The sequence below is a fragment of the Bison bison genome, unplaced genomic scaffold (genome assembly GCF_000754665.1).
Source record: "Bison bison bison isolate TAMUID 2011002044 unplaced genomic scaffold, Bison_UMD1.0 scf7180017864136, whole genome shotgun sequence".
In the NCBI taxonomy this organism is placed as follows: domain Eukaryota; kingdom Metazoa; phylum Chordata; class Mammalia; order Artiodactyla; family Bovidae; genus Bison; species Bison bison.
This window is the reverse complement of record NW_011494708.1, coordinates 9767882-9781483: the sequence shown is the minus strand read 5'-3', so window position 1 is coordinate 9781483 and position 13602 is coordinate 9767882. Positions and strand designations below refer to the sequence as shown.

Here is a 13602-nt window from a genome sequence, read left to right as displayed (position 1 = left end):
TAGGACTATAGACCTGTACAGGATCTCAGGCTAGTCAACCAGGCTACTGTGACTTTACACCCCACTGTTCCAAACCCCTATACCTTACTTAGTCTCCTCCCACTGAGGACTGAAGTTTATACTTGCCTAGATCTCAAGGCTGCCTTCTGCATACGCCTCGCCCCAGTGTCACAGCCCATCTTTGCCTTTGAATGGGAAGATCCAGTTGGGGGCATCAAACAACAGCTCACCTGGACTCCCTGACAAGGGTTTAAGAATTCTCCAACCATCTTTGGGGAAGCCTTGGCTTCTGACCTGGACTCATTCCACCTGGAAAAGTACAGATGTTGGCTCCTACAGTACATGGATGACCTGCTTCTGGCTGCCGAGACCAAGAAAAAGTGCTGAGAAGGGACAAAAATACTGCTCCAGCTGCTGATGGAAGCAGGTTATCGGGTGTTGAAGAAGAAGGCACAGATTTGCAAGGAGGAGGTAAATTATCTGGGGTTTGTTTTAAAGAAGGATACAAGGTTCCAGACCCTAATTGGGTCCTATATACTGATGGCACTAGCCTGATAAAACAAAGACAATGGCTGTTAGGTTAGCCAAAGTGGAATTATTGGTATCGGAGGAGCTGGCACACACTCTGGTAAGCCAAACACACTGGTAAGCAACCCACCTAGGCCATACTGCCTCCCCACAGGTTAATGCTGCCTCTCAGGTATTCAGACAAAAACCTCTGGGTATTTAGCTGAAAGGCATGCTGCCCTTTGAACACCTGGGAGTGGACTTCACTGAAATGAAACCTCACTGACACCACCGTTACCTGCTGGTCATGGTATGTACGTTCTTCGGATGGGTAAAAGCTTTTCCTACCTGGACTGAAAGAACATCAGAAGTAGCCCAGTGCCTGCTTAGGGAAATAGTTTCCAGATTTGGATTTCCTACTAGCATTAGACCAGACAATGGCCTGGCTTTCATAGCTGATTTATTACAACAAGTAAGCAAAACTTTAAACATCAAATAGAAAATGCACACTGCATTCAGGCCCAGAGTTCTGAGATGGTGGAATGAACAAACCGGACACTTAAAGAGACTGTCCAAGTGGATCATAGAGACTGCTCCTGGGTGGACTTGCTTCTGATGGCTTTTCTCAGACTCAGGATGACCCCATGGTCCCAAGGCTATTCTCCATACGAAATTGTGTATGGGAGGCCCCCTACCATAATAAAACAGATGTCAACAAATTTGCGTCAGGTAAGGGGAGATGGGATTTCACAGCAGATGGAACTGGGTAAGGTAATAAACCAGGTAACTAAGTTTGTACAAGAAAGGGTACCGTTCCCCCTTGGGGAACAAATTCACAAATTTGTGCCTGGGGATCAGGTGTGGGTCAAGGACTGGAAACATGACTCCTTGGCCCCACATTGGAAGGGTCCATATACTGTTGTTCTAACCAGCCCTACTGCAGTTAAAGTTGCAGGTGTCACTCCCTGGATCCTCCATATGAGGGTGAAGGGAGCATACCACGCAGACCTAGAAGACGCCGAGTGGACTATACAAAAGGACCGCACTGATCCCTGTGAAACCAAGATCATCTTAAAGAAGAAGAGGTGAAGCTCTACAATCAATTGCTGCTACAAGGACTTGCCCGTATCATCTTGAAACTAACCATAGTTTCAGCACAAAGAGGGACCTGTGCTATAATTAATGTTGAATGTTGTGTATATATTCCTGATTTATCTGGCAATATATCAGCCACCCTAGGTGACATGAAAGGTCAGGTAAAAGCTATGTCTGATGATGATCTTTCTTTTTAGACTTCAATCCTATCTTGGGTGAAGGGTGATTGGTGGAAAACTATGTTTACCATTGTTAGAGTTGCCTTGATAGTTCTGCTTTGTGGATCCTGTATTTTACAATGTATTATGAACTTTGTAACCCAGAAGTTGGTGTCGTTCTCCCAAATTGGCAGTCAGAGAGCCAGGGTGCAATATATCCCTATGAGTGATGCTCATACTATGAGTTAAGAGCATCAAGAGCGGGGAATGAAAGAGGAAACAGACAGAACAGGCTCTATCTTGAAAGCAGGACTCCATCTTGAGCCGGACTGTGGACTTTGAACTATATGCTCAGTATCTATGAAAACAACATACCAACTGGAAAACCAGGTCCCCCAGATGGAAGAACCCCAGGGCTCATACCTAGACGCTCCATTGCCTAAAAGAATACCCTAATTATCTGTGTAACCAAATAGAATCATAAATTCTATTATGCTTGTTGGGGTATGACCACAGGCCTATTGATAATTGTCCACTGTTAACTACCTAGGCTTAAGGCATATGAATCACGGGTTAACTTTGATTGTATCTTTCTCTTCATTTGTTCAGACTAGTTTCAGGGAATTTGGGGAGGGGGGTTTGGGCACATACACTTAGGTATATAAGGTTTTCACAAAAACTGGTTGGGGTCCTTGGCTAAGAGGAGACTCTGCCTTGGGCCCACACTTCACTATCTGCATTGTCCTTCTGAGAGAGTTTGTTTCCTGGAACGCATGGCTACAACACTATTGTTTGTGTAAAAAAGTTACCATAAAATTAGTGGCTTACACAATACAAATTTACTATCTTAAATTCTGAAAGTCAGATGTTCATAATGTATCTCTAGTTTAAAATCAAGGTGTGGGCAGGTCTGTGTTCCTTCTAGGGCCTAGGAGAAAATCTTCATCTTTTCTAGTTTCTTGAGGTTCCTTGGCTCATGACCCATCTTCTCCCCCTGTTTTCAAAGCCAGCAAAATTTGCCCAGGTCCTGCTCATGTGATAATCTCTCTGGTTTTCCTCTTCTTCTTACCTCTTCTCCATTTAAGGATTGTTTGGGGTTATACTGGGCCCACTGAAATAATTCAGGATAATCTCCCAATTTTAAGGTCATATTACTAGCAACACAAATTCCACGTACAAGAGAAAGTCATTTTCCTTTTCACACAACCTCACATATGCACAGATCCAGGCCTTAGCCTCTTTGGGGACAAATTTTTTGGACATCTTTGGAGACTACTATTCTGCCTACCATTGAGTAATACTCACATGTTGAAAAACTGCTTTGAAATTTACCCTTTCTATTTTAAGAACTAAAAATATGCTGTCCAGTGCTGAGATACCAAAAAAAAAAAAAAAGATTTAAAATTCACAATACAGCATGGTCTTTTAAAGTCAGAATTTTTAATTCCTTAGGAGAGTTTAATTGTGTGGAAATCAGGGAAGTATGATTGCTCCTTTCTTAGCACAATTGTTACTATAGACAAATGATTTAAATGAAAGATCAAACCCATTATATTTATAATTGCTTGATTTGCTTTTGTACAGTCGTTCTAAGATATTTGACTAAATGATGAAATCCTGAAGACATCAAATTTGTGATGGTCTTGGAAATAAAAACAATAAAAACATTTGATCATTATTTTTGTTAATATTGACTATTAACACTCAGTTTTATTGTGTTGGTTAGTAATTCACGAAGAAAATCCTTTACAAGGAAGGAGGGGATTAAATTTCAAGAAACTTCTTTAACTCTATTCATTTATGAGTTCTGACAATTTGTCAACTCCATTTATGCTGAAGGTACACAATGCTAATATTTGTCATGACATGTACAGAAGAAAAGTGCTTAGTGATACATTTTCCATATAATTTTAATATTATTTTTTAAGAGATATGAATTCACAAGTTAAATGTCTAGATGTATAATCTCAATCTTTTTAATAGACATATTAGTTTTCCAGAATTGGATGCTTCTGAGTGACTAAATTGACTGAATCAATTAAGTCCATTGAGGCTATGGCAGAGGAAATATTTTTAAATGTAAATGCAATCACAAATGTGTAGAAAATAGTGAAAAAAATATATTGAAAATATTTCTTTACCCACTAGCAATATTAAAAATGTAAGGTTTTTATTCAGACCTGAGTAAAATTCTTTCCAAAAATTGGGTAATCAAATATTCAAAGACACATTAAATGAAACTAATACATGCAAATATAGTTGCTGCTAATATGATTTAAATTTGACTAAATTAACAGTATTAGTGGATCAGCAAGTAAATTGGTGATAGAAATAAAGGTTACCTGATTTTAATCAGAAATTATGTTTTCTGGATGTTGGTGAACAATTACTTTGAAAGATAAATGTGTTTAAAGGCAGCATATTTTAGGAAGTTTATTTACTTCCAGTTTAGTCATAGATTTGCATGTCTGTTTCCAAAAATACCCTCATCTATGGTTTAAATATTTAATAGAATACTCATCAACTCTAGGGGCTTCCCAGTTAAATGGTAAAGAATCTGCCTGCAATGCCGGAGACACAAGAGACATGGGTTCAATCCCAGGGTCAGGAAGATCCCCTGGAGTAGGAAATGGCAACCTACTTCAATATTCTTGGACAGAGGAGTCTGGTGGGCTACAGTCCATGGGTCACAAAGAGACAGACACAATTGAGGGACTGAGCATGCGCACGCGCTCACACACACACACACACACACACACACACACACACACACACACATCAACTCTAAGACTTCTCCCAATAGTACTCACTGGAGTGCTTTCAGAGTATATTACTAAAATATTCAGTAAAGGTAAAGATATGCATATCCTATAACCCAGTTAAAGGTTATATAATTATGTAAACACAGAGAAACATGGAAGCTTGTAATAAAAAGTTCAGTTCAGTTCAGTCGCTCAGTCGTGTCCGACACTTTGTGACCCCATGAATCATAGCACGCCAGGCCTCCCTGTCCATCACCAACTCTCGGAGTACACTGAGACCCACGTCCATCGAGTCAGTGATGCCATCCAGCCATCTCATCCTCTGTTGGTCCCCTTCTCCTCCTGCCCCCAATCCCTCCCAGCATCAGAGTCTTTTCCAATGAGTCAACGAACTCTCAAGAGTCTTCTCCAACACCACAGTTCAAAAGCATCAATTCTTTGGCACTCAGGCTTCTTCACAGTCCAACTCTCACATCCATACATGACCACTGGAAAAATCATAGCCTTGACTAGATGGACCTTTGTTGGCAAAGTAATGTCTCTGCTTTTGAATATGCTATCTAGGTTAGTCATAACTTTCCTTCCAAGGAGCAAGCGTCTTTTAATTTCATGGCTGCAGTCACCATCTGCAGTGATTTTGGAGCCCTAAAATATAAAGTCTGACACTGTTTCCACTGTTTCCCCATCTATTTCCCATGCAGTGATGGGACCAGATGCCATGATCTTCATTTTCTGAATGGTGAGCTTTAAGCCAACTTTTTCACTCTCCACTTTCACTTTCATCAAGAGGCTTTTTAGTTCCTCTTCACTTTCTGTCATAAGGGCGGTGTCATCTGCGTATCTGAGGTTTTTGATATTTCTCTCGGCAATCTTGATTCCAGCTTGTGCTTCTTCCACCCCAGCGTTTCTCATGATGTACTCTGCAAATAAGTTAAATAAGCAGGATGACAATATACAGCCTTGACGTACACCCTTTCCTATTTGGAACCAGTCTATTGTTCCATGTCTAGTTCTAACTGTTGCTTCCTGTAGGAGCGAAAAAGTGAGGGAAGGGGGACTAAGTTCACACCAGTGGAATAGGTAAGCATACTGTAGAATATTTATGCAGTGGAATAGTAGACTGAAGTCAAAATAAAAACAAACTGTAGATGTAGCCACTGGCATAAATAAGCATTAACAAATTAGAAGTGAAGAAAGTTTAAAATAGAGATATAATGAACTTAGATAAAAAATGCAAACAGTGCATATTAATCAAGGATATATTAAATTCATTAGGGATGAATTTAAATGAATAAAATATGAAGATATGCATGAAAATGCATTGGAATAAGGGTAATCACTATTTCTTGCTTCTTGGATGGCTCAGCAGTAAAGAGTCCACTTTCAATGCAGGAGACACAGGAAGTGCGAATTCCATCCCTGGGTTGGGAAGATCCCCTGGAGAAGGAAATGGCAACCCATACCAGTATTCTTGTTTAGAGAATCCCCAGAGACAGAGGAGCCTGACAGGTTACAGTTTAAAGGGTTGCAAAGAGTCGGACACAACTGAGACACTAAGCACGTATTTCTTGCCAGACAGGAGAATTCATTCAGGAAAGGAATATATAAGCCTTTCAGTATATTTGTAATGGGTGAATTCTAATGTTGGATGCTGACTACATCAGGTTTTCTAAAAATGCACTTCAATACATTTGAATTGTATAAATTATCGTATAAAGCACCCTTCCATTGCACAAATCTGATCTGTTAGTTCATACTTTCTGTGGTGCCACTTGTCTGTGTATGTATAACAAAACTCTGGAAAATAAAGTTAGTAGGGATATTCCTTTCCAGAAGTTTTTGCCTCAAGCAGAATCTCCAAGGTGCCAATCCTGATACAACTTGTAGGGTGATTTCCTTTAGAAAATAGGCCAACTTCCATCTCCATCTCCCTTAGATACTGATGAGGGAATGTGGCCAGCAGTACATTCACAAAATGGAAAGAGTTGGGTGTTGGCTGTCCCTTAACAATTTACAGTCTGCTCTCTCTGAGACAGACACTGGCCTCTTAGCATACTAGAAACTCTTTCTAATTCCTCTGCAATCAGGTAATTTGGGAACAAAAATTGTCACTCAAAGTGTGACATTGAAAATCACTGATCTAAAAGATTCTTACCAGAATGTTATATTGAGGTCATAGCAAACTCCTTCCCTAAATACCAGCTTCTATTATTTCTATTAGCAGTTACATTGTCACTGTATTTCTCATTTCTTTGAGTCCCACTGTTATCTATACATATGTGAAAAATTCTTTTGTATGCAACAGATTTTTTTTTGTTTATTTCTAAGTATGTTTAGTGAATACTGGATGAATAAATAAATAGGAACCTCTGGAGAATAAGCTTGTCTACTTTGAGAATCCCTGGTGCCAAAACTGAATATAGTCACTAGATTCTATCTTAGGTGAGATTTCAACACAGGAACATACTTGTCTTAGTCTATTCAGACTTCTATAACAGAATACCATAGGAAATGTAACTTATAAGCAATAGAAATTTATTTGCCATAATTCTGGAGTCAGGGAAGTCCAAGATGTACTGATATGGTTAGGTTGTAGTGAAGACATTTTTCTGGGTTGTAGACTTCAAACTCCTCACTGTTTCCTCACTTTGTGGAAAGGGCAGGAGAATTCTGTGGTTTTTTTAAAGGGTAATAATCCCACTCATGAGGGCTTCCTTGGTGGCTAGTGGTAAAGAATCCTCCTGCCAAAGCAGGTGACAGATTTAATCCATGGGTTGGTAAGATCATCTGGAGGAGGAAATGGCAGCCCCCTTGAGTACTCTTGCCCAGAAAATTCCTTAGACAAAAGAGCCTGGCAGGGTATAGTCCACAAGGTTCCAAAGTGTTGGACATGACTGAACAACTAAACAAAAACAACAATCCCATCAATGAGGACTTGACCCTCATAACCTAAGCACCTCCCAGAAGACTCACCTCTTAATAACAATACATTGGGCATTAAAATTTAAACATGTAAATTTTGGGAGTATACAAATATTCAAGCCATAACAACCTTTGTATGATGATACCAGGAATAATAAGCATCATTGCAAAATTATGTATCAACTTATATTTATGAAATCATTAACTCAAAGCCATTGTCAATGAATCAAAAGTTGTCTTATAAGCATGTAGTTATATGCATTATAGTACATTTAGAATTTGGACCTCAAAAACTATATAAAGTTGGTATGGTAGACCCTAATGATTAGGCTGTAAATAATTTCAGAGCAAAAATACTTTATGTTGTAACTACTCTAAGATATAACTCTGCTAAGACAGAATGTATGTAGTAATAGTACACTGTATTTTTTCTTGATGTCATTACTCGAAAACACAAAACAGTTTCCATTCTTTATCCTCTTCCTCCACCTCCTCCTACTAATCTTTCATTTACTTGGACTTTAAGAACAGTTCAATCAAGCAAAACGAATATTATCGAAGATTCATTCCATGTTTTATTTGTCTTTGGTTATAAATATTTGAAAAGGAGATGAAAATGTAGTACAGCAATATCCATTTTGTTATATAAAGATGTTCAGAGAAAAAGAGATCTCTTTTTCTCCTTGAATCAACCAAGTTACAACTGAGAATTAATTTTAAATTACTTTTCAATGTAGCATTGCTTTTTCAAGATAATTAAAATTCATTATATTATGCACAATACTTAAATACTATGCTTTTCTAAATCTCATAGGATAAATAGAAAGTTTAATAGATTGACTACAAAGTTCTTTTGATTGTATAGCTATCCGATAGAAAAATCCAATTTCGTATTCTAACTGCATTTGTTGAAAAACGCAACAATGATTTCTTTAAAATTCTTCCTGGGATGACTACAGGCACCCAAATTCCATTCTGAAAAGGCTATAGTACTTGTTCCTTGACATTTTCAAAGTTCATGTGATCCTGAGAAATGATTAAAGGTTATCTCTAGAGCATATTGTTGATGACAGTTTCCTTAGTTTGCTATAGTTCATAGGTAGCAAAGAATGCATTGTTTTAAGAATTTTTATTTTCTGTTTTACTCCATCCCTCAAGACACAGTTTAAGCCATTCATTGTTCCATAAGCTGATGTAGACTCCTATTCACTGGGATAGTATATCACCTACAGTGATACAAACACATAGTTTGAGTCTTTAAGAAATCATTTTATTTCTATCACTCTCTTTGATGTTCCATGTAAATGATGTATTACTCCTTTATCATAAACCAAGAAAAATAGAACCCAAGAATAATCTTGTAATAAATTACCAGTTGTTTTATTTGTACAAGGGCTATATAAAAGAAAACTAATGGAATATATTTACACTAGAGATGCTTTCATTCTTAACATGCATTTTTATTCTATTATAAACTTGTTTGTTTTATTAAAGCTCATTTAAAAATCAGATGATAAATGTACATAAAGTTGATTAATTATTTTACATTTTAAACTAAGTACCTATAACACTAAATATGTTAATGTGAATAGAATTTCCAGAATTTTCTTCTCTAGCCCAAGGAGTGAAATGGTTCCTACTTTAGAGACCACCAATCAATGGTCTCTTGTCAATTTGCAACTGTTAACTATTGTTTAATCAACCCCAAGATTTTATGCTCTGCTTAGTTAATAATTAGTGTGGTTGTTTAGTCATTTTTTCTGACTCTTTACAACCCTAGAAACTATAGCCTGCCAGGCTGTTTGTCCATGGGATTTTCCAGTCAAGAATACTGGAGTGAGTTGCTGTTTCATTTCCTTTTTCAGGGGATCTTCCTGACCCAGGCATAGAGCCTGCATCTCCTGCACTGGTAGGTAAATTATTTCCACTGAGCCACCAGGTTATCCCTAATTAATAATTGTATTTATTAGTTGCTCAGTTGTGTCTGACTCTGTGTGACCTGGAATTATCCAGGCAGGAAAAGTGGAGTGGATTGCCTTTCCCTTCTTCAGGGGATCTTCCCAACCCAAGGATTGAACCCAAATCTCCTGAACTGCAGAAACTCTTTACCATCTGAGTCACCAGGGAAGCCCAATAAATAATTAATACATGTTAATTCTCTCTTTCTCTTTCATACTTTCAAATGTGAGTTTTCAAGAGAAATAGTCTCTTTAGCCCATGAAAATACTGTGGCAATATTTTTATTACATAGTAAATTCAGCAAGACACTTTTTAAAATATTTTACACTCAGATATCTGCTGATCTTTTTTTTTTTTCCATTCTTGCTCTCCTTTCTCTTATCTTACCCTTTGTTATATGATGCATACTTTAAACTGTTCTCATTTTACAGATGATATAGCTGAGGCTGCTGCTGCTGCTAAGTTGCTTCAGTTGTGTCCAACTCTGCGACCCCGGAGACGGCAGCCCACCAGGCTCCCCTCTCCCTGGGATTCTCCAGGCAAGAACACTGGAGTGGGTTGCCATTTCCTTCTCCAGTGCATGAAAGTGAAAAGTGAAAGTGAAGTCACTCAGTCGTGTCCGAATCTTCACGATCCCATGGACTGCAGCCCACCAAGCTCCTCCTTCTTTACATTTTTAATCATGCACTCCAATACAGTTGTCTTAGATTCACTTCCCCCCATCTTGCTTACCTTCTTCAACCTTCTACTTTTCCTTTTTGTTCTGTCTATGAAGTTCTTGTTACCCTATGTATTTCTGATATTTCCACTCAATGAAACACTTAAATTGCCATTCTGCCTCCTTCCTAATTGGGGTGAGAAGAGCCTTACCTGCTAGATCCCAGAGTGAGAAGGGGGATCAACGTGTCTTCACCTGCCGGTCAGCATGGCCGAACCAGAACACCACATGGTACAAGACTGTTTCTCCCTTAACTTTCAAAATCCATTCTGCTTTGGTGGACTTGATCAGGTGCAGATGAAAACACAGATGGGTTAAATATTCCACGTCCTAGGCCATCTCCAGAAAAGCCAATTTGTACTCACTTATGTATCCCCCTCCTTCTAGCCTGACAATTCCAAGGGGGTCAAGAATTTCACAGCAGATAGGACATCTCCTGGGGGAGGGTAGAATATGAGCACACAAGGACCAAGTTTCTTCCCCTAAAAATCCCCTGGAGATTGCTTAGTAATAATTTTCCCCAAGATGGCATGGACACCACCTCCTAAATGACCTTCACAAATTTCCTTCCTAAGCCCTAACACACTTGTCGACCTGTGCACCAAGCAACTGCCGCCTGTCTATTCCAGGCTCCTGTGGGTCCCCACTCCTTCTAGGCTCTCCCAGCGGGGTGATCAGGCCCCCTCTTCCACCCTGACGGGTGGGTTCCTCCTGACCTGAGCACCCAGTTCCCTTGCTGCTGTTCACTACCTGCCAAAGCGAAGAAACTGGGTGTTGAAAGGCTGAATTCTTCCAAAGGGGTGAGGTGCCTTCCCCACTCTAGGAAATTCAAGCCACAAAGCCTCGGGGTGGCCTCAAATGACACCTGTCTCTTCAAAGTGAAGACTTTCCCAGCCAATGCACCAAATGTAGCCACGCATTCCGGGAAACAAACTCTCTCAGAAGGACAATGCAGATAGTGAAGTGTGGGCCCAAGGCAGAGTCTCCTCTTAGCCAAGGACCCCAACCAGTTTTTGTGAAAACCTTATATACCTAAGTGTACGTGCCCAAACCCACCTCCAAATTCCCTGAAACTAGTCTGAACAAAGGAAGAGAAAGATACAATCAAAGTTAACCTGTGATTCATATGCCTTAAGCCTAGGTAGTTAACAGTGGACAATTATCAATAGACCTGTGGTCATACTCCAATAAGCATAATAGAATTTATGATTCTATCTGGTTACACAGATAATTAGGGTATTCTTTTAGGCAATGGAGCGTCTAGGTATGAGCCCTGGGGTTCTTCCATCTGGGGGGCCTGGTTTTCCTGTTGGTATGTTGTTTCCATAGATACTGGGCATATAGCACAAATCCACAGTCCGGCTCAAGATGGAGTCCTGCTTTCAAGATGGAGCCTGTTCCATCTGTTTGCTCCTTCAATAGGAAACCAGCTCTACCCCAGAAGATATTTAAGGTTTTTCATGTGTGTAATTCATGGTATTTCAATGAATAGAATGTCAATCTACAAATATTTCATATTTTGGAATGTATATATGCGTCAGGAAATGTATCCCACTTTCAGTCAAAATTCACAGACATGTTTTACTCAGAAGCTTGGATTACCAAATAACTATCTAAATTAAAAATAGGAAGCACATTAATTCTGGGTAAATCTATCTTTTGTTTTTAGCATTTCTTTGTTGATGCTTCTTTTAGGTAGATAGAACTCACTTGCTGCTCTGATATTCTCTAATTCTTTTTCTTTGTGTGTGCCACTTTGATATAACTTTCCTTCAATTATTCCTACCATTTAGATTTAAACATTTCTACACACTTATCTTATTTCAGATTGTAAAGCTTGTATTTTATTTTCTCAAGGATCACTTTTTTGCTACTAATCACCAAATCCAGGATAAGGCAGTAGTAAGAGCAAATCTTTTTTTTTTTTTCTGTGATTAGATACGAACATTGTTTCTTCAAATAAGTTATTCAAATTCAGCCAGCATTGGTTTGTGTATAAAGAGTTCATTCCTGAAGAAATAAGTGTCTTCTGCTGCTTTTTTTGAAGGGAGTTAAAATTTTTGTTTTTTATTTGAAGTATAGTTGATTTACAGTGATGTCAGTTTCAGGTGTACAGAAAAGATTCATTTTTACACATATATTTATCTGTTCTTTTTCAGATTCTTTTCTATTATAGGTTATGATAAGACATTAAATATAGTTACATGTGCTAAAGAGTAAGTCCTCATTGCTTATCTAATTTAGGGGGATTTTTATTAATTATATTGATTAGTTCAGGAAGGCTGACCAATTTCATCTAATCTTGCACATTTCTGAGTCACTTCAATCTACTTAGTCTTTTTTTCAGTGGCTATTTTACACAGATGTTTTCTTTCATTGTCATGTCAAATGGTTCATTTGCCTGTTAGAGAGCCATGGATTTCTTTTGTGTTAATTCTGACTATGTTAATTCTGACTTTGGTCGAGTGGCTAGTGCTTCCTGCTGCTTAGAACTACCTTTAACTCATTCTGGAGGATTTACCTAGCACTGGATTGCACTCCTAGAAGAGATTGGTTTTCCTTGCTCCTCCTATTAAAAAAAAAAAATTAAAAGAGTATAGTTGTTTTACAAGTTTCTGCTGTACAGCAAAGTGAATCAGCTATAGTTAGTGTTAGTCACTCAGTCATGTCTGACTCTTTACAGCCCCATGGACTGTAGCCCATCTGGCTCCTCTGTCCATGGAATTCTCCAGGCAAGAATACTGGAGTAGGTTGCCATTCTTCCCCACTCAGGGATTGAACCCAGGTCTCCTGCACTGAGGCAGATTGTTTACTATCTGAGCCATGAGGGAAGCCTGAATCAGCTATACGTGTATATACATATATTTACTGGTGTTGACCTGAAGATCCTGGCACACTTGAGCCAGGTAATTGTAGTCTTTCCATGAACCTCCTACAACACTGTACCGAATCGTGTTGGATGTGTCTCTAAGACTAGGAAATGTGAGCTGAAGAAGAGTCTTTTTAGGGAAAATGAGCTGCAAGCCTCCCTCCATTGGGGGGGGGGGAGGTGAGGGGGCAGGGAGTAATCAAAGTAAAATGAAACTTTAAAAGAAAAAAAAATAAATTTCTATGATTAAATGGATTATTTCTTTAAATAAAGGAAACAGTGTTTTTGAGTTCTGTGGCTTCAAATAAATCATTTATCTTCTTAAATAGGAACATCTCATTAAATCTGTTGGGAAAAAGTGAACTAATCAAGGATGGCGACCTGGAAACAGGCAACTCAGCAGACCTGGGTTGTAAACACCAAACACATTCCAAAGAAAAACCTGTCTTCAGAACGAGCCCTTGGCTATATCTGAACCTAACCTCTGATCTCTTAGGATACTCTGCTTGGTAAGATTATTATTAATTTTTTAATGCCTGAGGCCTTGGACAAAGCCTTACCAGTCTGACCAGATAAATTTATCCTAATGATGTGATTTGTGCCTAGTTTCTC

The 13602-nt window shown here is 38.7% G+C and overlaps 1 pseudogene; it reads left to right on the top strand.

Annotated features, from left to right (window-relative positions):
• LOC104988592 overlaps positions 1–1596 on the top strand; it is a 104398-nt pseudogene extending 102802 nt beyond the window's left edge.
• The last annotated feature ends 12006 nt before the right edge of the window (positions 1597–13602 follow it).